This window comes from Sciurus carolinensis, chromosome 13, assembly GCF_902686445.1.
Source record: "Sciurus carolinensis chromosome 13, mSciCar1.2, whole genome shotgun sequence".
NCBI classification, from domain to species: Eukaryota; Metazoa; Chordata; class Mammalia; order Rodentia; family Sciuridae; genus Sciurus; species Sciurus carolinensis.
In genome coordinates this window covers 70,333,034-70,355,495 of record NC_062225.1, presented here as the reverse complement: position 1 = coordinate 70,355,495, position 22,462 = coordinate 70,333,034, and the positions used below count along the sequence as shown (strand labels likewise).

At 36.9% G+C, this 22,462-nt stretch overlaps 1 protein-coding gene across 2 annotated transcripts in view; it reads left to right on the top strand.

Moving 5' to 3' along the window:
- Lclat1 (lysocardiolipin acyltransferase 1) overlaps nucleotides 1-22,462 on the top strand; it is a 190,624-nt gene that overhangs the window by 41,654 nt on the left and 126,508 nt on the right. Inside the window, exon 2 of one of the 2 annotated variants that reach the window (XM_047523275.1) lies at nucleotides 7,999-8,093. The exons of the other annotated variant lie outside the window; for it this stretch is intronic. The gene's annotated coding sequence lies outside the window, so the exon portion shown is untranslated. The remainder of the gene's footprint in view (nucleotides 1-7,998; nucleotides 8,094-22,462) is intronic. 2 annotated transcript variants of the gene reach the window in all.

Below are 22,462 nucleotides of genomic sequence, written 5' to 3'. Positions count from 1 at the left end.
TATTAGATTTGATAGAACCATTACCCACTCATTACTCAAGTGTCCAGGAAGCAGATGAATTTGTCAGTCTGGAGCTCAGAGGACAGGATTGTGTTTTGGCTATCAGTTTGGAAAGATCTGTGTGAAGACAGCCTGGAAGGAAGAAGGAGGAAAGGGGTAAAGAGAAGAAAAGACAACCAAAGTGTGAGTGGTAGGAAGCCTCAGCATTTAGAGGTCCTTTGGAGGAGGAAGAGCCAACCAAGTGAACCCAAAGAAGAGGGATCCTTGAGGTGGGAAGAAACCTGGACAGAGTGGTGTCACAAAATCCAAGAGAAGCTAACTTTTCAAAGAGAAAGTGGCCACATGTGTACAATACTGCCAAGAGGTAGAGTAAGATGAGGACAGAGCAGTGGCCACTGAATGTAGCAACATGAAAATGGATTTTTATGTCAAAGCATTTTCAGTGGAATGGCAGAGACAAAAAGTAGACTGTAGTTGAAGAGGAAATGGGAATTGAGGAAGTAGAGACTGTAGTTAGGATGCATTTCTCAGTACAGTCATTTTAGATAGATAACTTTGCTATACTGACTTATGTGAGGAGACTAAAACCCATTCAATAAGCCTAGAGGTTCCAATATCCATAAATGGCTGTAGGAAGTTGGCTGTGACTAACTTTGACTCCTTTGACTCCTTTGACTCCTGATAATTTTTCTTTGGTTAGAGTCTTAATTTAAGAGCTTTTGAATTTTATAGGTGACTTCCATTTTAGAGTAAAACTGAATGTTCAATCTGCATTAACTTTTAGAGTTAGTAAAATAATAAATTAAAACCTGGAGTATTTACCTTTTCAGGACAGTAATTATAAACCTTGACAATTATGCACAGACTATTTCATCTTGAAACACTTGGAAATTCATTTTGGTTTTTTTGTAATTACAGTGTTTCAGTAAGACATCTAAATAGGGATTGCATTTGGCAGTTACGTACATGTTCTTGTTCTAAACTAAGCACTGTTTCTGTGGTTTAGATTTTTCCTTTATAAATAGAATTTTAATCAGTGTAGGTTAGACTTTTTTCCAAGCATATTAAAATTCACACTGGCTACAATTTAATCCTAAAATGTGTATAATAAATCTAATAATGTTTTATAAGCATTCTTCCATTAAATGAAAGCAAACAGGAATTATTTGAATATACTCTGAAAAAGCCCTCTAGTTTATGTTTTTCCATAACTGTGGAAAGGATGTATGGCTATTTAAAAATAAATGAATACATAGCTTGCTTGAGCCCGTCCCTGGGAATGATTTTACTTTTAGTTAGAAGTCACATATTTTGGACTCACATGGTGTTAAATAGCATGGCAGCTCATTCACATATCCTTTTAAATATACTGTGTAATAACAGCAGTTACTGGAAAAGAAAGTATTGGTGTAGGATCTTCTTTCCAGATGTTTATTTCTGCCAGTTCAGCTCTCTGAATTGACCAACACAAAGATCATTTCAAAATTCAAGGACAAGTGGTTTGGGTTGCAGGAAATTATTTAGGACTGTGATTAAGAAGTACCCTCTCTAGAGTAAGACACATGTGAGGTTAAGTCTCAGCTTTTCAGTTTCCCAGGTCATCAAAAACAAGGAATGTCTGAAAACTGTCATAGCTAAGGGAGCCCTAAAGGGAGACATTCTGATGTAAATGTAATGTGGTATTCTGATGGGCTCTGCCACAGAAGGACCTTAGAGGAAAATTTAAAAAATGTAAATAAAACATGGAGTTTAGATAATAAAAAATTATTAATATTGTTCATAATAATAGTTGTGGCAAACATACAAATTTTGAAATGTTAATGAAAGTGAAACTGGATTTGTAGTATTATCACAATTTGTTTGGAAATCTAAAATTTCAAAACAAACATTTTTTAAGAAAAAGAACAAGACAGGAGGTGTAGTCATCTTTTATATCTTTTATAGTCATCTTTGGAAATATAACCTGCCGCACTTCATGACTCCGGTTATTTAACCCTACTGGATCTCAGTTTCTGTGTCTTTAAAACTGGGATACATCATACCTACCTCCAAAGGGCTGCTTTGAGGATTAAATGAGGTAGTGCAAGCTAAAGTGCTTAGCAAAGTGTCTGGCATAGTAAATGCTCAATAAATCCTATCAAACAGTGATAGTGATAGTTTTTTTTTTTTTCAGGCAGTTTTGCATCACTATAATGAAAAACATAAGATAGGCTACTTATAAAGTAAAGGGAAGCTTATTTTGATTCATTGTTCTGGAGCATCTAGTCTAAGGTTAGGTGGTCCCATTTTTTATCCTGGTTGGAGCCCATGGTGGAACAAAATACTTAACATCTTGAGCCAAGAACAGTTTGAGACCAAGATCCTGGGATCCCATAACCAATCCCCTTTCAAGGTCTTGACCTCAGTGACCTAAGGATCTTCCACAAGGCCTCCTTTACCTCTTAAAAGGTCTGCAGCACTTCCTTCTGCAGCCGCCTTGGGAACCAAGCCTTTACTTACGCACCTTTGGAGGACAGTCATTCAAACCATAGTGCAGCTTTAGTTTTTTTTAAAAAAGACTGCATAAGTTTTTTGAGTTCTTTGTATATCCTGGAGATTAATGCTGTGTTTGAGGTGCAAGTGCAGGATTTTCTCCCATTCTGTAGGCTCTGTCTTCATGTTCTTGATTGTTTCTTTTGCTGTGAAGAAGCTTTTCAGTTTGTTACCATACCATTTATTAGTTCTTGATTTTACTCCTTGCAACCCAGTCAATAAATGGGCAAAGGAACTGAACAGGCACTTCACAGAAGAAATAAGAATGGGCAACAAATATATGAAAAAAAAAAAAAAACTTAACCTCTCTAGCAGAGAAATGCATTAAAACTTAAAACTACACTGATACTCCATCTCACTATAGTCAGAATGGAAATTGTCAATAATACAAGTAATAATAAATGTTGGCCAAGATGTGGGGGGAAAGGTACACTCATACAGTGCTGGTGGGACTGCAAATTGGTGCAACCACTCTGAAAAGCAGTATGGAGATTCCTCAGAAAACTTGGAATGGAACCACCATTTGACCCAGTCATCCCACTCTTTGACTTTATACCCAAAGGCATACTGCAGTGTTGCAGCCACATCTATGTTTACAGCAGCTCAATTCACAATAGCTGAGCTGTGGAACAAATCTTGATGCCCTTCAGCAGATGAATGGATAAAGAAAATGTTGTATATGCACACAATGGAATATTAGCCATAAAGAAGAATGAAATTATGGCGTTTGCTGGTAAATGGATGGGATTGGAGACTATCATGCTGAGGAAAATAAGCCAATCCCCAAAACCAAAGACCAGATGTTCTGATATGTGGATGCTAACACATAGTAAGGAGTGGGGATGGAATGGGAAGAATAGAAGTTTATTAGATTAGACAAAGGGGAATGAGGGGAAGGGATGGGGGATGGGAATAGGAAAGACAGTAGAATGAATCGGACATAACTTTCCTATGTTCATATGTGAATACACCACCAGTGAAACTTCACATCATGTACAGCCACAAGAATGGGATCCTAATTAAAATAAGTTACATGTATGTGTACTATGTCAAAATACACTGCATTGTCATGTATATCTAAAAAGAACAACAACAAAGACTGCATAAGATAAACCAAAATAAAACCCCCATCTCCATACATATTGATTGTGCTGTAAGAAATTTGACTTTGCATACCAGATCAAGTTTAGGGCCTGATCACTTTCAACCTAAACTATTGTATCATCCATCTTTTAGTTGACTTTTGTGCAGTTTAAGCCAGGCTTCTTAACAACGGTGGAATTGGTATTACTCTGTGCGTATTTAAATTAAGATGTATATTCTTAATGAATTTTGAAGATTCCCAGTTTCTACAATTTGAGTTTTAAGTCTAAAACCCTTAGTGAATTTTGAAAGCAATTCTTTCTTCTTCTCAACCCTTTAAATCCATAGGCAATATAGTATATGGGAAAGAATATTGAACTAGGAATTAGGAGCTCTGACTTTTAGTTCACAGTTTGCCGTTAAATAGTGCAGTGTTTACTCATTGGTAAAATCAGAGCACTGGATTGAATAGTAGTTTAGGATTGAGTTACATTGGTATCCAAATGGGAAATGTGTTTTAGAGCTGTCCCTTTGGGAGGCTTTATCTTTCCAGGGTTGCCTCCTAGGAAATTAGTTTCATTGCCTTGTGTTTACATCTCATTTTGATCATGTATAGATTACCTTGCTTGATAATCCATCATATTCTCAATAACAGGCCTCATGTGACTTTTTAAGTGCCTCAAAATTCAAATATACTTTCTAAGTTTGGAGATTTGTTACCATTTATTAAAGATAATCAATAGAATGTGCTAAAGATTCTACAAGTGTTTCTCAAAAAGGTATTCTAAAAATAATTTAAGTATGGACAGCCTAGTTGCCCTATGTTTCAGGTCTCATTTGGGAATAATTCTATTTTGTTTTTTAAGTCTGTTTACTCATTGTACTCTATGATCCTAGTTTTGAGACTATTATTTAAAATTTTTAGTGTTTTTTTGGTGTACTGTAATTCTTGGCTTTGCCATTAATCAGTATTATTTTATTGTAATTTTAAGAAAAGAGCGTTAGAAAAGCATTATAAGAACTATGTTGTTTAGAATAAAATCCCTAATTCAGTTCTGATTTCTAAGCTTAGGGGAAAGTTAAGTTTTGTTGTCCGTTTTGTAAATCTTTGCCATTAAATTTTAATATGAATAGAACTGGTATGATCAAAGTGCATAACTATGTGCACATTTTTAGGAGAATGTAGTATTTAGAATCATATTGGCCAGACATTCTTTTTAAAAATTTTCATTTTCAAATAACTAAATTGAACTATTTGTCAAATATGATTTCATTTTTCCAAATGTGTGGTAAATTTTTAGAGCCCTGAAATTCTTTATTTGTAGAAAAAATTTCCAGATATTTTACTGTGGTAGTGGTATGAATGTATGTATGTGTGTGTAATTTTTAAAGAACAGTAACTCTAACTTAAGCAGAAAATTTTTTAGAACCTGACTAATTAAATTAAATTATCCAGACATTAACAGATTGCTGTGTGATAGTAGTGGTCTTTGATAATAATTCCACTTAGCTTCAGTCTGATCTTTCACCAGTGAATACTTGAACTTTTTCCATGGCAAGCGTTATGATAAGAGATATATACTACTATTGGAAACCATTAACTGTAGAAATTATCAGCAGATGTTTTCCATGCATGGTTGGCTTCATTTGGTATGGTCTCCCATAGCTGAATAATTCTAAACTGACTGGAAAGATGTATGGCTAACATTTACACAATTGTTTGGAACTTATTGAAGCAATACACTAGGTTTCCAGAGAATGAATTTTGAACTGTTTTAATTTTTGATAGCTTTCTTTCTCTCCACTGGTAGGGAGGTGTGCTGTTCAGTACCATCTTTTTCAGGGTTTGCCATTTGGGAGAAAGATGGAAGAATTGATATTCTTATAGAGCTATGGTTTTACTGGAGCAAGGAATTAGCTCTCTGACTTTAATAAACTCATATTTCCATTGGTCATGAATTCTTCTTAATTTTTTTTTTTTAGTTTTCAAATTTAACACTTGTATATTTCAAATAAAGTTCTTATTTTTATCTCATTTTTGAATGATGACATTGACTTTTTCTAGCAAAAAGTTTTCTTCATTGCTATTTTTAATTGTAATTAGGCATTTTTCCTCCAACCAATAGCAAGTAATTAGAAAAATAGTGTATTTTGCCATTTTTAGGTTATAGTAGTTATTTTAGAAAAGGAAAATTTGAATTAATGCCAGAGCAGATTGTTTTTAAGCTTGTTAACTGCTTCCTTAAACTCCCTTTTTAGGTTTAATATTTGTTATATATGTTACATGTTTATATAAGGGCTTGATTTTGGGTTCACTCAATTTCTTTAGGTTTTTGAGCATATATATTGAGCATAGTTTATATGCATGGGCCTTGTATGCATGCCTTCCTGTCCACTCTCAGGCAGCTTTCTTTTCTTTGTTTTTGGTACCAGGGATTTATCCCAGGGGTACTTAACCACCAAGTCACATTCCCAGCCCTTTTTATATTTTATTTTGAGACAGGGTCTCACTAAGTTGCTTAGGGACCACTAAGTTGTTGAGGCTTGCTTTGAAATTGCAGTCCTCCTACCTCAGCCCTCCAAGCTGTTGGGATTACAGGCATGTGTCACTGCACTGAGCCTCAAGCAACCCTTGTTATATTTAACTCCTATGACTATATAGGAATGTCTTTTCTGATTTCCAAAGCTATACAACCTTGTTAAAAAACATTAAGGCATTAAAAATATATAATAAATTGGAGAGTGAAAATATTGCCTATGGGATAAATATTGAATTTGTTATAGTCAGGAAAGGACATTATCTTAGCAAAAAAATGGTTGACAGCCTTGTCACATTTAAAAATATTTTTAATATAAAAATTAAGGCATAAAATATTTTATGATGTTACAGGTAAATAATAGAAGAATTGGATTATAAGTACATAATAAAATAATTTAGCATTATTAACAAGTTACAAACTTGTATTTATTTCTCTCACTTCATTGTGCACTAGTAAAAATTTTGATACAAGTTGGGAAATGATCTTTAGCTTAGCATTTGGGAACCATTGACCTAACCAACATTATCTTCTCTTAGTATTCCCCAAAATATAGCCAGACTTGCCCTCTCACTTTTCTGGAATACTGTTGTTAAGGTTTCATGTCATTCCCCCTTTCCAATTGCCTTCCACTACTCCTTCATGCTTCATTTTGAACCTTCCTGTGGGAGAGACTACCATTTGTCCATCACAATTTGTTTTTCTCTTCTTCCTGAGGCTTTTGTTTCCCATGTCATTGAGATCTAGCCAGTAGAATGGGAATGGGAATGATAAGTTGTGTTCTTCCCTGTTCTGTCCTTTTTTAACTGGATGGATATGAACAAGGGTAATGCAGCGCCCCAGTGTAAGCAGCCTAGATCCCTGCATGACTCCACGGTAGAGTTGCCTCCTGAACCTATGCCATCCTCCCCGCCATGACTGTCAGCATATGCAAGAAATAAGCTAGTGTGCTAACCATTAACAGTTTGGTTCTCTTTGTTATTTTAGTGACCCCTACCCCTATCTTAGTTAACAGTTTTCTCTAGCTGGTAGTTTACTTTAAAGTCTCCTACTTTATTTAGATTATCTTTTTTTTTTAAACAATTCTATGTTTAGTATTTGCTATTCACTTTTTGAAAAATCAAAAAGGCAGAAATAGAAGATAATATACATGTAACTCGACTTCCTGTCCTAGACGGCGGGCCTTTGAAGGGTGGAACAAAACTCAGTCATTCTAGAGATAGAAGGAATGAAAAGTTGGGAACAAATCTTTAAAGCATAGGTACTGTAGTCTACAATATTTCAAATCTGATTAATTTCTTTTGTTTTAGTTTTTCTGATTGGACTTTATTATATAAAAGAGAAAAGTTATAGAACCTTCATAATTTAAAAGGTCAAATAGTAGGGAAGCCACTTTCTTCTCTTTCCTCCCTCCTTTCTCCTTACCACAAATATTAAGCTTTTACAAGGGTTATGTGATAGACCTGGGGGTATAGCAGTGAATAAAACAGACAAAAACCTTGGCCTCTTGGAGTTTACAGACAATAAATAAAGCATTTGGAATGCTGAATGTGATCAGTATCTGGAGAAATAAGGTGGGGGCGGTGGGGGGAGGACAGCAGGCGTGTGGATGGTGCTCGAAGTGTGTGTCATGGGGTTGGTGTTAACATTTTTACATTACAGTCAGGGAATGCTTTCAAATATTTTTATTTATTTATTTTTTTTGTGATACTGGGATTGAGCCCAGGGCTGCTCTACCACTGAGCTACATCCCTAACTATTTTTTAAAATGTTTTAAATTTTGAGACAGGCTCTCCCTAAGTAAGTTGCCCATGCTATTCTCAAACTCATAATTCTCCTGCCTCAGCCTCCTGAGTAACTGGGATTACAGGAGTGTACCACTGCACCTGGCCAGGGAAGACTTTTCTGAGAAAGTGACTTTTGGGCCAAGACCTAAACCAGGTGAGTAGAAATCATGTGGCTGTCTAGAGAAAGAACTTCTAAGGTATAAGTGACTACAAGGTCTCCTCACCCTAAGGGGAGGGATGTGAATGCTGTAAATCAACTTTTGGGATGCTTACACTACTCTGAATATAACAAAATATGTGCCATTCAGTTAGACACTTTAAATGAATAGGTTTTATGGTCTTTGAATCATATATCAATAAACCTATGCAAAAGAAAATCATGAAAGCTTTAGAGGTCTTTAGCGTTAATCTTGTAGAAAATCCATCTTACTGCTCTCAATAGAAATGTGGCTGTGTAGTAGCCATATAGAAAATCACATGAATTATGTCCCAGTTAGGCCTAGAGATTATGAAACACAGTAATCATTATGGATATTAGTAAATTTATATCAGAGTACTTGGTAAATTTTTATATTCTCCAGTGTTAAATTCTGTTCAACTATGTACTGTCTATAGTTTGCTACTAAAGTAACAGTAGTTTCTTATCCATTTGTAACTTGGGAGAAAGATAATGTTGACTTTATGTTCAGTAATGACTAATTTGGGACTGAGATTGTGTTGACTCTGCAGCCACATCCCTCACCAACATGCAATTACCTGATAGCATTGACCTTGGAATTATGCTTGCTTTCTGTTTTCTTTTAATGGTTTATATTGAGAACAACTTGATTGTTTTAAGTGATCTCCATGGATGTTGCCTTTTCAGATTCTGACTTGTAGATATTATCTTTTTCCCTTTGGTAGTCATTTCTAGCATCCCTTAACTGTTTTGTACCCAACCTGCTCACTTTGACTGTATGGGTTTAGATTCCTTTTTCTAGATATGAAGAATTTTAGAGCTAGATAGAGTTCAGAGTTATGTAACAATCAGTGCAAGGATCATATTAGGTTCTCTGCAATTTTGGATTGTATCCTCAGCGTCTTATTCCAATACCATTATTGTATTTCCTTAAGGAATTAACAAATGATGCTCATTGAAGGCAACTTCCCCTTGACCCCAAGGAGATTCTTTAGAGTCTGTAACCTATTTAAGATTGTTACCTCTTAACTTGTATTATATTGAGTTAAAAAAAAATTGAATTATTTTCTCTCCATCTATAATTACTTTTTGTCACTGGATCAGTCTTGTATTGATATGTTACCAAATGGCCTCACCCTAGTGTGGAGTCTGAAACACAACTATAGATTTAGGCCTAGCTGTGCTACTAACTTACTCTGTGACCTTGGCAAGTATCTTAATCTGATTAAAAACAGATTTTGTATTTTAGAGGTGGTTCTGGAAGCCACTTTATCCCTTCTGCAGAGAATACAACTCCCAAGATCTGAGTGAAACAAAAGCAAATTTGACGTTATCTTCTTTATCTTCCTAGACCCAATGAGGAAGAAAGGAAGGAATTTCCATTCCAAGTAGAAGTAGTGCTGATTCACAACTTCTTACCACATAGGCAAGATGCAGCAGTAAAGAACATGCTCTCTCTGCTAGTTGAGGAAAGGAGGGGTAATTCCAGTCAGAGGTCTGTGTAAAGCAGGGGTCAGGGAGTGCCCCTTGGCCTCAGCCTGACCTGAAGAGAGCCAGTCAGAGCTCTGGCTGCTTGTACACAAGCAAATCCACATTATTTTAAAAACATATTGCAAAAAGCTGGACATAATCTTATATTTCAGATTAAGCATTTGTGTCTAAATCCAAACAGATGCATCTTAATATAGCTATATCAGTCTGCTTTTAATAACTAATAATTACTATTATTTATAGAATATGTGTACCAAGCACCAATTGCTGTTCCAAGTGTTTTATATGTATCAACTCATCAGACTTCACAACAGCCCCTTGATTTGTAGGTAATACTGTTACCTACAAACTGCTATTTTTCCAACCAAGAAGGAAAGAGTTTGGAAGCTTTAGTTATTAAGTAGTTGATCTGAGATTGGGGTCCTGAATAGTCTGACCATAGGCTCAGCTAATGTAGGGGCTATCTTCATCTTGAGGAGGAATAAATTTTATCATAGGAGGGCCTAGAATTCAGAACAGAGATTCTCCCAGAACCCCTATTGATAATGTTTACTTTACCTCTCTGGGGTTCTTTATCTATAAAATAAAGAGCTTCAAGAAACTAGGCCCTAAAAGTGCTTTCTGTTGGAGAACAGTCTAAGATTTAAAACTCATAAATTATAGTACTAGAATTATTCTTGATACTTTTTTTGAACAAAATTATATTAACACAGTATGGAGATTTTGTAGGTTTAATCATGTAATCATCAATACACAGTATAATCAAACTGTGCTGTCCAATATGGTAACCATTAAACTCATATGACAGTAAGCACTTATGATGTGGCTAGTGCAAATTGAAATATGTCGTAAGTGTAAAATGCAAACCAGATTTTGAAAACTTAGTATGAAAACAATGTAATCTTGTTAATAATTTATTTTCACCATTTTACTTGTTGGAATGATATTTTAGATATATTGGGTTAAGTACATTCTTTATTCTTTTTAAATGTGGCTATTAGATTCTAAATTACATTTTATTTCCCTTGGACAGTGCTGTTATAGAGTCCTAAATGAGAGAGAGAAGGCATGGTTCCTATGGGCAGGGAACTAATCTAATGAAATAGGAAAAATAGTTTATATCTAGTAAATCTAAGTATGCCTGTAAAGTACTGCCTCCAGTTTGACCATGGATGAAGTATATATTTGATATTTTAGTTGAAGACAATAACTTTATTTGTACTGTGTATAGTAGTATAGTTATTGAGTATTTTCTTTTCTATAGGATCCATTCTTCTAAGCACTTTACATATATTAGCTTTTAATGCTAATAATAACATTTAAGGTAGGCACTGTTATTACTGATGGAGACATAGTGAAGTTAAGTTACTTGATTTTAAGGTAATATAGTCAGTAATGAGTTAGTCCAAGTCTATTTAGTTTGGCTCCAGAGCCTGTGCTGTCAACCACTGTGTTGTATTGCCTCATTAAACTAGATGATTTCATGATTTTATCTTTTTTTAAAAATCTTAATGATATGCACAGTAGTGTATACATATATAACCTACTGGAATTTTGCTTTTTTTTTTTTTTTTGGCTTAGCAGGTGGCTTTAGCACCAGCTTATATTTATATTTTGGTTGTAGATTTATTTTTCATTTTCTAAGTGTGAATAATTTTTGTTTATGGTTATCACTTATTGGTTAGGTTGTTTATGCCTCAGTTTCAGCCTGTTAATTGCATTTGCGGTAGTATCTACAATTTTTGAATGTTATAGAAGTTGTGCCTGGACTTTCAGGGAGAGATGTATATGGCCAAATGTTAACCAAAAAACTTTTTTTTTTTTCGGGTGCTGGGGATCGAACCCAGGGCCTTGTGCTTACAGAGTTTCTTTCTTTTTTTTTTTTTTTTTGGGTGCTGGGGATCAAACTCAGGGCCTTGTGCTTACAAGGCAAGCACTCTACCGACTGAGCTATCTCCCCAGCCCCGGCCTTGTGCTTACAAAGCAAGCATTCTACTGACTGAGCTATCTCCCCAGCGCCCCCCCAAAAATTTTGTAATTGAAATGAGAGGTAACAAAAGGAAATAGATGAATGTGCCATTGAATTTTCTCTGCCTATAAACTATCATTTAGGCTTTAATTTTAAAAAAAGGGGGTGGGGAAACTAATGCTCTCTGGATTGAGCATGCATTTGATATTTATATCATTATATATATGTGTCACATCCATATGTTTAAGTATCATCTTAAGCTAATTTGTAACATAAAACTTAAATATATATGTTTACGAATGTATATATATTTATATATAATGCAAATTGAGATATGTTGTGAGTATAAAATGCACACCGAATTTTAAAAACTTAGTATGAAAAAATGTAACTTTGTTAATAATTTCTTTTCATCTATGGGCATATGTATATAATATGTATACATATATATATATTTATTTATTTTCTGCTACCCAATAGGTGTGAGATACTATGGTTGATACAGGAGATGACACAGGTCCTTGTCTTGTATAAATAAGACACATGATGAAACAGTGGGGTTCAATATCAACTCAATACAACAATAATGAGAGGACAAGTAAGTTTTACTGGAGTTCCAGGGAAAGAAGGAAACTGATTTGAACTAGTAGTATGGAAGGGATACAGCAGAGGCTGAGAATCAAGCTGGTCTTGTAGGCTACCTTGACTTTCCTTCGGTGGAGTGGAGTGGGTATGTGAACAAATGCTTAGACATGAAAGGTATCAGTTGAACTTGAACACGGGAAGAATTCAGTTGTAGCTAAAGTATTAGGAAGTTGAGTGGGTGGGAATTCCAGAGGGGCTAGATCCAGGAAAGCCTTGAGTTTTCAGAGTAGGAATTTGGATTCCTTAAGAAGTTTGGAGTTAGAGATACTGGTGTCAAAAAATCAGTGTGTCTTTTCCTCTGCTTTCATGCTGCGGCTGTCAGCAGACTTCTATGACCAAAAGGCATGGGGATTTCTCTCCACCAGCAAGCAAGCAAGGAGGCAAGCAAGCTGGCAGGCAAGCAATCCTGTAGCAGACATCAACTGGATGTCCTCTGATCTACAGTTGTAACACTGTCTGTCTGGAGATAGCATCAGATCCTACAGGTTGAGGTGTCAGTCTTAAAGACTTAGGTAACCCCACCACCACTTCAGATGCCAGGTGCAAGCACCAAGTTGTTTTACCTGTGCTTATGACCAAGCAGCTACAAATTGGAGTTCCCACAACTCCCTCCTTGGATTCAGTTAACTTGTTTTATTACAAAGAATATCATAAAGGATACAGATGCAGAGATGTGTAGGGCGAGGTGTGTGGAAGGGGTGTGGGGCTTTCATGCTCTCTCTGCATGTACCATCCTCCAGGAACGTCCAGTTGTTCAGGTGTCCAGAAACACTTCGAACCCTGTCCTTTGGGGTTTTTGTGCAGACTTCATTTCCTAGACATGGTTATTAATAGCCTGGGTAGGGAAGCCCAGCAAGTCTAGTTCATTCCTCTTGCTGCAGTGTTATTTCCTCCAGGATATGGAACAGGGCCTCTCTGGAAAGAGGAAGCTCCGATGACCTACTATGGAGAATGTTAGGTCAGAGAATTTCTTTATGGCTAGTTCCAAGGCAGAAAGGTGGGACTTGATTAAACTTCTGTGACTTGATTTGAAGAAGAGGAATTCTAGTTTCTATGGCCTGCCTTCAGGAGGGAGTTAGTCATAAGCCAGAGGCCTTGGGTGAAACCTAAAAAAAATTATATCATAATATCACAGATGCTTTACCCTTGAGGTACGGCTTATGTGGTGGACATCACTAATAAGTTATGTTACTGGCTTAAAATTGTAGGTATTTTCAATTCTTGGTAATAGGAAATACTGAGGAACCTACTTTCTTCATTACTGGTTAAATCCAGTGTGTGAAACTGATTTGTTAGCATCATCTCAGAACTCCTGGTTGGAAGCATTTTATATCACCTACCTAATACTTGACAGTGGTCTGTCCGTAGAAATGACAATAGTATTTTGTATTGACTGTTAATTTCATTTGAAATTTTAACATGTTTTGAATTTATATTTTTATTTACTGGGTATCCTAAAACTAACTCTTATTTTAAAGGTCTGGTTTTCTTGGACTCACTACCTGATCCCAGCACCTGTAGGCTACTTGTTTAACCTGCTGAACTCTGTGTTTTCTCTGTAAAATAGGTAAGATATCTTCTTTCTAGGTGTGGTAAAATTGCCTAATGAAATAAGACAGTGTAAGGAGAACGTAGTAATATCTAACATATTATGAAGGTCAATACTTAGTGAATTTTCTCTTTCCTTCCTGAGTAGAGACTTTTTTTTTGTAAACAAATGGGATACATGTTTTCTCTGTACATGGAGCCAAGGCATACCATTTGTGTAATCACAGATTTACACAGGGTAATGTTGTTTGATTCATTCTGGTTTTTTTCCTTCCCCCCATCCCTCCCACCCCTCTTTTCCCTCTACACAGTCCTTCCTTCCTCCATTCTTGCCCCCCTCCTTAACCCTAACCCTAAACCTAACCCTAACCCTAATGCTAACCCCTCCCACCCCCCATTATATGTCATCATCCACTTATCAGCGAAATCATTCGACCTTTGGTTTTTTGAGATTGGCTTATCTCACTTAGCATGATATTCTCCAATTTCATCCATTTGCCTGCAAATGCCATAATTTTATCATTCTTTATGGCGGGGTAATATTCCATTGTATATGCCACAGTTTCTTTACCCATTCATCAATTGAAGGACATCTAGGTTGGTTCCATAATCTGGCTATGGTGAATTGAGCAGCAGTGAACATTGATGTGGTGGTATCTCTGTAGTATGCTGATTTTAAGTCCTTTGGGTATAGGCCAAGGAGTGGGATAGCTGGGTCAAATGGTGGTTCCATTCCAAGCCTTCTGAGGAATCTCCATACTGCTTTCCAGAGTGGCTGCACTAATTTGCAACCCCACCAGCAATGTATGAGTGTACCTTTTCCCCCACATCCTCGCCAACACCTTTTGTTGCTTGTGTTCTTGATAATCGCCATTCTAATTGGGGTGAAATGGAATCTTAGGGTAGTTTTGATTTGCATTTCTCTTATTACTAGAGATTTTGAACATGTTTTCATTTATCTGTTGACTGCTTGTACATCTTCTTCTGTGAAGTATCTGTTCATTTCCTTAGCCCATTTGTTGATTGGATTATTTGTATTCTTGGTGTAGAGTTTTTTGAGTTCTTTATAGATTCTGGAAATTAGTGCTCTATCTTAAGTATGAGTGACAAAGATATTCTCCCACTCCGTAGGCTCTCTCTTCACATTACTGATAGTTTCCTTTGCGGAGAGAAAGCTTTTTAGTTTGAATCTATCCCAGTTGTTGATTCTTGCTTTTATTTCTTGTGCTATGGGAGTCCTGTTAAGGAAGTCTGATCCTAAGCCAACAAGTTGAAGATTTGGACCTACTTTTTCTTCTATAAGATGCAGGGTCTCTGGTCTGATTCCGAGGTCCTTGATCCATTTTGAGTTGAGTTTTGTGTAGGGTGAGAGATAGGGGTTTAATTTCATTCTGTTGCATATGGTTTTCCAGTTTTCCCAGCACTGTTTGTTGAAGAGGCTATCTTTTCTCCATTGCATATTTTTGACCCCTTTGACTAGTATGAGAAAATTGTATTTATTTGGGTTTGTGTCCATGTCCTCTATTCTGTACCATTGATCTACCTGTCTATTTTGGTACCAATACCATGCCGTTTTTGTTACTATTGCTTTGTAGTAGAGTTGAAGATCTGGTATTGCGATACCCCCTGCTTCGCTCTTTCTACTGAGGATTGCTTTAGCTAATCTGGGTTTCTTATTCTTCCAGATGAATTTCATGATTGCTTGCTCTATTTCTGTAAGGTACATCATTGGGATTTTAATTGGAATTGCATTGAATCTGTATAGCACTTTAGGTAGTATGGCCATTTTGACAATATTAATTCTGCCTATCCAAGAACATGGGAGATCTTTCCATCTTCTGAGGTTTTCTTGAATTTCTTTCTTTAGTGTTCTATAGTTCTCATTGTAGAGGTCTTTCACCTCTTTTGTGAGATTGATTCCCAAGTATTTTATTTTTTTCGATGTTATTGTGAATGGGGTAGTTTTCCTAATTTCTCTTTCTGAAGATTCATCACTTATGTATAAAAATGCATTGGATTTATGAGCATTGATCTTCTAACCTGCTACTTTACTGAATTCACTTATGAGTTCTAAAAGTTTTCTGGTGGAATTTCCAGGTTCCTCTAAATATATAATCATGTCATCAGCGAACAGGAAATTTTTGAGTTCTTCTTTTCCAATTCGTATCCCTTTAATTTCTTGGGTTTGTCTCATTGCTCTGGCTAGAGTTTCAAGGACGATGTTGAATAGAAGTGGTGAAAGAGGGCATCCCTGCCTTGTTCCAGTTTTTAGGTGGAATGCTTTCAGTTTTTCACCATTTAGAATAATATTGGCCATGGGCTTAACGTAGATGGCCTTTACAATGTTAAGGAATGTTCCCACTATCCTAATTTTTTCTAGTGTTTTTAAGCATGAAGGGACGCTGTATTTTATCGAATGCTTTTTCTGCATCTATCGAAATAATCATGTAATTCTTTAAGTCTGTTGATATGGTGAATGATATTTATTGATTTCCGGATGTTGAACTAACCTTGCATCCCTGGAATAAAACCCACTTGATCGTGGTGCACTATCTTTTTAATATATTTTTGTATGCGATTTGCTAAAATTTTGTTGAGAATTTTTGCGTCGATGTTCATTAAGGATATTGGTCTGAAATTTTCTTTCCTCAATGTGTCTCTGTCTGGTTTAGGTATCAGGGTGATATTGGCTTCATAAAATGAGTTTGGGAGGGTTCCCTCCTCTTCTATTTCATGGAATACTTTGAGGAGTATTGGAATGAGTTCTTCTTTAAAGGTTTTGTAGAACTCAGCTGAGAATCCGTCTGGTCCTGGCCTTTTCTTGGATGGTAGGTTTTTAATGGCTTCTTCTATTTCATTGCTTGATATTGATCTGTTTAAATTGTGTATGTCCTCCTGGTTCAGTTTGGGAGGAGCATATGTCTCTAGAAATTTGTCAATGTCTTCGGTAGTTTCTATTTTGTTGGAATACAGATTTTCAAAGTAGCTTCTCATTATGTTCTGTATCTCAGTGGTGTCTGTCGTGATATTTCTTTTTGCATCATGTATTTTACTAATTTGAGTCTTCTCTCTCCGTATCTTTGTTAGTGTGGCTAAGGGTTTTTCTATTTTGTTTACTTTCTCAAAGAACCAACTTTTTGTTTTGTCAATTTTTTGAATTGTTTCTTTTGTTTCAATTTCATTGATTTCAGCTCTGATTTTAATTGTTTCCTGTCTTCTACTACTTTTGCTGCTATTCTGTTCTTTTTCTAGGGCTGTGAGCTGTAATGTTAGGTCAGTTAGTTGTTGACTGTTCATTCTTTTCTGGAATGCGTTCTGTGCAATGAATTTTCCTCTTAATACCGCTTTCAGAGTGTCCCAGAGATTTTGATATATTGTATCGTCGTTCTCATTAACCTCTAAGAATTTTTTAATCTCCTCCCCGATGTTTTGTGTTATCCATGTTTCATTCAATAGCATATTATTTAGTCTCCAAGTGTTGGAGTAATGTCTCTTTTTTATTTTGTCATTGATTTCTACTCTCAGTCCACTTATGATCTGATAGAACACAAGGCAATATCTCTATTTTTTTGCATTTCCTAAGGGCTGCTTTGTGGCATAACATATGGTCTATTTTCAAGAAGGTTCCATGTGCTGCTGAGAAGAAAGTGAATCTGCTTGTTGATGGACAGAATATTCTATATATGTCTATTAAGTCTAGGTTATTGATTGTGTTATTGAGTTCTATGGTTTCTTTGGTTGGATTTTGTTTGGAAGATCTACCTAGTGGTGACAGCGGTGTGTTAAAGTCACCCAGAATTATTGTGTTGTGGTCTATGTGATTCGTGAAATTGAGAAGGATTTGTTTGATGTACAGGGATGCACCATTGTTTGGGGCATAAATATTTACTATCATTATGTCTTCCTGATTTATGGTTCCCTTAAGCAGTATGAAATGTCTTTCTTTATCCCTTCTGACTAACTTTGGCTTGAAGTCCACTTTATCTGATATAAGGATGGAAACACCCGCTTTTTTACTGAGTCCATGTGCGTGGTAGTTTTTTTCCCATCCTTTCACCTTTAGTCTATGGATGTCTTTTTCTATGAGATGAGTCTCTTGCAGGCAGCATATTGTTGGGTCTTTATTTTTAATCCATTCTGCCAGTCTATGTCTTTTGATTGATGAGTTTAGGCCATTAAGGTTCAGGGTTATTATTGAGATATGATTTGTATTCCCAGTCATTTGGCTTATTTTTGGTTTTTAAGTTGGCTTGGTTTCTCCTTTGAGTGGTTTTTCTCTAAGTAGTTCCTCCCTTTGCTGACCTCCATTGTTGTTTTTCATTTCCTCCTCATGGAATATTTTGTTGAGAACATTCTGTAGTGCAGGCTTTCTATTTGTAAATTCTTTTAACTTTTGTTTATCATGGAAGGATTTTATTTCATCTTCAAATCTGAAGGTTAGTTTTGCTGGATATAGGATTCTTGGTTGGCAACCATGTTCTTTCAGAGCTTGAAATATGTTGTTCCAGGCCCTTCTAGCTTTTAGAGTCTGGGTTGAGAAGTTGGCTACTATCCGTATTGGTGTTCCCCTATATGTAATCTGATGCTTTTCTCTCGCGGCCTTCAAAATCCTATCTTTATTTTGAATGTTAGGCATTTTCATTATAATGTGTCTTGGTGTGGATCTGTTGTGATTTTGTGCCTTTGGTGTTCTGTAAGCTTCTTGTATTTGATTTTCCATTTCATTCTTCAGGTTTGGGAAATTTTCTGATATTATTTCATTGAATAGGTTGTTCATTCCTTTGGTTTGTATCTCTGTGCTTTCCTCAATCCCAATAATTCTTCAATTTGGTCTTTTCATGTTGTCCCATAGTTCTTGAAGATTCTGTTCATGATTTCTTACCATCTTCTCTGTTTGGGCTACTTGATTTTCAAGTTTAAATATTTTGTCTTCATTGTCTGAGGTTCTGTCTTCCAAGTGGTCTAGTCTTTTTGTGATGCTTTCCATTGAGTTTTTTATTTGGTTTATTGTCTCCTTCATTTCAAGGATTTCCGTTTGGTTTTTTTTTGAGAATCTCTAACTCCTTTTTGAAATGATCTTTTGCTTCCTGCAGGTGCTCTTTCAGCTTATTGGTATTATCATTCATTGCCTGCATTTGCTCTCTTATCTCATCCTTTGCTTTGTGAATTATCTTAATCATGTATAATCTGAAGTCCTTTTCTGACGTTTCTTCTACCATACTGTCATTGGATTCTATTAATATAGAATCTAGATTTGTTTGAATCATTTTCTTCCCTTGTTTTTTCATGTTGTTCATGTATCTTCCCCACTAGGAGTGCAGATCTGGGGTATTGCAGATTTCCCCCTATAGGCTTATAGTGGCCCTATAGGTTTCCAAAACACTTTCTTTAAGGTGAGATCAATATTAGCAGTGCCCAATACAGACACTATGCAATCCTAGACCAAATAGCCCCTATGGGGACAATAACAATTGTCATAGTAAACAAAATGAGTTCAAATATTATCTTCGGTTAAACAAAGAGGTTTGCAATAAGGTCTGCAGTTTCTGATGGAGGACAAAGAGGATGCAGAGGGATGTAGAATGTGGCTGTTAATGGGATAAGAAAAGAATATACAGAAGTTCTAGAAAGTAGAAAGTGAGAGTGTAATCAAGAGAAATCGGATGTTAGCATGCAAAAAAGGGAGAAAGAGACTCTGAGGGAACAGGTAAACAAAAGGAAAGGAAAGCAAGAAAAGTAAAGAAATAAAAACTGAAATTTTTTACAAAGGAGAAAAAAGAAAATCTACTGTATAACAGTCATATACTAATGAAACCTCCCAGTGTTCAGTAGCTTGATGCATGAGAGGTACCTGACAATGAGCTTCAAGCCTCTAGCAGGCATCTCAGGATGGAATTTGCCCCACCCAAAGATCAGAGCTCTGGCTTTCAGGATTATCCAAGATGGCCGCTCTGGCTTCAAAATGTGTTGGCAAATGGGGAGCTGCTGCTCAGGGATGGATGCGTTCAGCTGGAGGTCCTGGAGACGGGATGCAGTTGGTCCGGCAGGGGTCCTGGGGGTCCGGTGTATTTGGTGTGGTTGTGGGATCCTGGAGGCCGGGTGCAATCAGTCGGTCTGGGGTCCCGGTGATAGGGTGCAGTCAGTTGGTCTGGGGGTTCTGGCGGCAGGGAGCAGTCAGTCGATGTGAGGGCCCCAGAGGCAGGAGTGATCGGTCGGGCTGAGGGATCCTGGAGATGGGGCTCAGTCAGTCCGGCCAGGGGTCCTATGGGGTCTGGCTGTTGTCTCAAAATCGCGGCAGCCACGTGTAACCAAACCTGCAGGTACTGTCACAGTGAACTTCCAGGCAACAGCAGGCAGCTGGTGCTCCACTGGCGGTTGGCGATCAGTTTGCTGACTGTTGTCAGATGATCGGGAGGTGAACCTCGAGCGTTAGGTGATGGATAGGGGTAAGGCAGGCAATGGACAGGTGAGAGGCAGGCAAATGGCGGACGGTAGGCGCCTGACAGTGAGCAATCTGCACTCAAAAAGTAGTTGATATGCTGGCAGACTGCAGGTCATCACAGCAGACAAATGGGGTAAACATCAGGGGATCGGTAAGCAGCAAAAACTGTCTCACCGGGAAACAGATATCTTCTGCTTGAAACCCGAGTTATGAAGCGATAAGGAATGCAGCCTCCCTCTAGTCCGCCATCTTGGATCTCCTCATCATTTAGTGTTTATTTCATGTTTTGATCATTTCATAAATGTCATTTTTGGATTTGATGATTGGAACATATGGGGCTGAGTGTTTGCCAACTTAGGGCTTCCTTTTGAACTTATAAGTCCTTACTATAAGATTGGTTTTCTTCTAGACATTTTGATCCTTTTCTTAAAGATAAAGTACACGGTGTTCTGATATATAGCATCTTAGACAGTAGAATATAATTGCTTTTCTACAAATTTAATTATTTAATCAAGTGCAGAAACATTTTGTTCTTACCCATACATTCTTAGGTAGACCATCTTTAGCAGTATTCTTTGTTTCATTTGTGTTCAAAATATTCATAGAATTTGTTCATAGAACTGGAAGAAACCTTTGAAATTATCTATTATCAATTCTCTGTAGCCCAAGTCCTCTTTTTATAATATTTCTAATGTTGTCCTTAAAATATCCTGAAATGAAATTCCTTATTAGTGAAATTTTTTGCTCCATAATTAAAATGAATCAATATTCTCTAACTGAAATATGAAGGAGAAATCAAAGGAAAATAATTTAAAAATATAATGCAGGGTATGATTATGTTAAAACAAAAAAAGACTAAGAGGAAGGAGCCATAACAGATTTCCAGTGGGTAATGCTGTCCCATCGAGAGTCACTGATTTAGGCCAAATCTTTTCATTTCATAGGTAAAGAAAGTTAGGGTGGTGGTGAACGGGCAGAGGAGGCACGTGGAATCGCTTGGGATTCTGTTCTTGGCATCCCGCACACATGGTTATTGGCGGAGCTTGAATCCTAGAGAACTACTCTGAGTAGTCAGTAGGCATGAAACTCTGTGTCATGATTTTTCTAAAAATTTATATGGAGAGATTTTAAAAAATATTTTTATTTGTATATGGACACAATGTCTTTATTTTTTTATGTGGTGCTGAAAATCAAACACAGTGCTTCACACATGCTAGGCAGGCACTCTTATCACTGAGCCACAACCCCAGCCCCATTTTTGTTTTTTAAAGAGGCAGTTATACCTGTTTGTAGCTGTAGACGGACAGGCTAGATGTTACAGCCACTCTCAATGAATAGAAGGGATAAGGGAAGCCTGCAGGGTGGTGCCGGCACCCGTGCCCTCAGCCTGACTGCCCTGGCACACACACTCATTTAAGCGGTTTCTTAGGGTCTTTTTTAGGGTAGTGGTAGTTGGTGGATGTGCAGAGGCTTGTGTGATAACCCTGGAGGATGTCTTGTAGTGTGTCCTTCATACATAACTCCAAGGCTCTTACTTTCTGGCTTTGTGACCTTGTGCACAAACTCATTTTTTCATCTGTGAAGTTCCCTTCTTTCTGTGATATTTCTACCTTTAGGTTGCTACAACAGTCACAGGGGAGTGATTTGTACATTGTATGTAATGTGTGATGTGCAAATGCCGTGGACTAGGGTTAACGAAAAAACAGGAGGATAGAACGTGTTCTTATTTTAATACTCTGCAGTTGATATATTAGCATCAAAACTCTAATCTGGATCTTATTTCAGTTCCTTGTACCTAACAAAAACCTACCTACCTTAGGGACAGGTATTTCACATACCGTCCTCTCTTAGCTCTCGTCTTCCCCTGCTCAGCCCCCAGGTATCACACAAATAAAAGCCATGTCAAAAACAAAACTTTTCAGTTTTTTTCCTCTTAAAACTAGGAATTAAATACAGAGATGCTTTAACACTGAACTATATCCCAACCCTTTTCGTGAAACAGGATCTTACTAAGTTGCTTAGACTGGCCTTGAACTTGGAATCCTCCTGCCTCAGCCTCTCATGCAGTTGGGATTATAGGCATGTGTCACCCACCATTCCAGGCTAATCTTTACTGTTTGAGTTCTGCTACTTTTGTGTGGTCAAGGAGGCCTTGTCTGGCCTTTCTGGAGACTGTACCCCTCTTGTCATACCACTCATAGCCTACATTACAGAATTACTGTTTGAGAATTTGATTTTCCTGCTAGGTGG